The sequence below is a fragment of the Delphinapterus leucas genome, chromosome 8 (assembly GCF_059928025.1).
Source record: "Delphinapterus leucas isolate spDelLeu-1000000601 "Yukka" chromosome 8, BTC_Dleu_Yukka2, whole genome shotgun sequence".
Classification (NCBI taxonomy): Eukaryota; Metazoa; Chordata; class Mammalia; order Artiodactyla; family Monodontidae; genus Delphinapterus; species Delphinapterus leucas.
The window spans coordinates 33,571,492-33,574,280 of NC_143136.1; positions in this window are offsets into that span (position 1 = coordinate 33,571,492).

A 2,789-nucleotide genomic window follows, 5' to 3' on the forward strand; every position below is an offset into this window, starting at 1 on the left:
TTCCGCCAGATGACGTGCCGCATAGTGCGCCTTGGCTTCCGTTTTGTTCCCGCCGCAGAGGACCACGAAAATATCGCGAGAGTTCTTAGGGAAGAAAATGTGATTTTCCACGATTAGGCTCACGGAAATCTGAAAGCGAAAGCCATCGCGCTTTTTAAATTGTTTTTTAAACTCCCATATATGATGTATTTTACCTTGAGAGAAATGCGAAGCTGTCTCATCTGTTTTCCTTAAGCATTTGGAATTCGGGAAATGCTAGCCGCTAGAATTTACTCCCCCGATCGCCCTGCTTTGAAGTCGTCAGAATGACCTCACCATGACTGTCACTTTTTTTGCGAACACTCGTAGCCGTTCTCTTCTCTCTGGCCAAACTGATTTTTACCATAGATGTCGTCCAAATATATGTAGACCTTTCCCGTTTTTGCTTCAAGGACTCTCGTCTGCATTTAGACTTTGTTTCCTTGTTTTAGTGTAATTTGGGTCTTGTCAGTCTCAATGACTGATTTAAATACCTCAGTTATTCCACAAGTCTGGCTTCCAATAGGAGTAAAATTTCCTTCCCCACTTCCCAGGCCCTGTATGCAGATTGCTTGTAAACATTCAGTTGCAACCTGCTGAAAGTTATGTAATATTAAGTTACTTGATTTTCTTGTGCAGCTCTGCAACCTGGGATCAAAAGGAATGAAAATCTTGAACTGAGTAACAGAAAAGGTGAAAGTGGGGAAAAGTCAAGGCATGAGAGAATCTAGGATACAGACAAGAGTATAGCCACAGTATACCATGTGGTCAGGGAGGCAAGAGAAACCAAAATGGCTTGATGGGGAGAGGGAGTGGATGGGTGGATGGAAACACTATGGCTGTGTCTGGTCTCCTTAATGGAAGTGCCATGTGCTAGAGAGCACAGTCTATATCTTACACTTATTGTATCCGTATAGAGCATCATATTGTGCTAAGCATGAAGTAAGATCTCATTAAGTAATTCTTAAACATTAAATGAGTGAATGTTTGCAGGAAGTAAAATTATTTTCCTTACATCCAAAGCTTGCATCCTTTACCCAAAGAGAAATGAAACCACTTATTAACGAGAAACATCTTTGCTGTGGCATCTTCAAGAAGTTGTCTTTGCACATTACCATTTATATAATCAGCTAGTGATGCGTTAGTCAGGGGTTCAGAGCTGCCTCTGATTTTGGATTTGGATCTTGACCAAATACAGTAATTGCCTGAAAATTCTCTGTTACAAGAGAAAAGCAAGAGATTCCATACTTCATTAAACAAACTGCTAGGTCAAGGGCAAACAACACAAAGTATGAGGAGGAGAATATGGGAGACCATAGATATCCCAAAAAAGGGGCTTATAATTAACTAGTGGCTTAGCAAGGTGACAAAAATAAGAAACATGGTTCTTCTGTTCTCTCCCCATCCCCAACCACATCTTTGTCCCAGCTAGAATAAGTTCCATGAAAATTCATTGTTGGACCCCCAGTACTAAGCTAGTATCTAGCATATAGTAAGAACTGCATGAGTGTGAATAGTGAATGGGTAAATGAATGATTGGAATTAATGAATGATGGGATCCAATTATATCAAGGTGCTAACAGAGGTTTCCAGGTACTTTTTGAGACCTACTGGTATTAGCAAAAGATATCTTTTGCCTAGAGACCTCCTGTGTGCCTTGTAACAGGAAGGGGATGTTCTGGATCTTTCACGTAGTTCATGTAGTGAACATCTTTCATGTAGTCAACAAATATTTGAGTGTCTACTCTCTGCTAGGCATCCTTACAGGTACTAAGAACATAGCAGTGAACACAACATGGAAAAACCTCCATACTTAATGGAACTTATATTCTAGTAAGGGGAAACAGAAAACAACAAAAATACCTAGTGTATTAGATTATATAAATGCTACAGAGAAAAGTAAAGCAGGAGAGAAAAATAAGATGTTTTGGGATAATCAGGAAAGGCCTGATTGAGCAGATGACATTTGAATAGATGAAGATATATAGAGGAAAAGAGGGTCTTCCCTGGTGGTCCAGTGGTTAAGACACTGCACTTCCACAGTAGGGGACATGGGTTTGATCCCTGGTTGGGGAACTAGGATCCCACGGCCATAAATAAATAAATAAATAAATAAATAAATAACACAGAGGAAAAGAGGCAAAGAGAACACTGTATTCAAAGACACCATGGCAGGAGGGAGCCTGGTACGTTCTCAGAACAGTGGGACCAGTATTGGAGTCACTATAAATGACCTCCATTTTAAAATAATGAATTACAGGGAATTCCCTGGCGGTCCAGTGGTTAGGACTCTGAGCTTTCACAGCTGAGGGCCCATGGTCAGAAACTAAGATCCCACAAGCCTTGCGGCCAAAAAAACAAAAACAAAAACAAAAAAGCAAAAAAACAAAAAAAACAAAAAAAAGAATTACAATTTTAGGGACTTCCCTGGAGGCGCAGTGGTTAAGAAACCGCCTGCCATTGCAGGGGACATGGCTTCAATCCCTGGCTCAGGAAGATCCCACATGCCGCAGAGCAACTAAGCCTGTGCGCCACAACTACTGAAGCCCATGCGCCTAGAGCCCGTGCTCTGCAACAAGAGAAGCCACCGCAATGAGAAACCCGTGTACCGCAATGAGAAACTCGTGTACCGTAATGAAGACACAACGCAGCCAAAAATAAATAAATTAAAAAAAAAAAGGAGTTACAATTTTACCAGTGTAACAACTAGTATATTTGTTGGTTCTCAGTGCTCATAAGAAACTTTGGCAATAGGTACTCTTATTGTTACC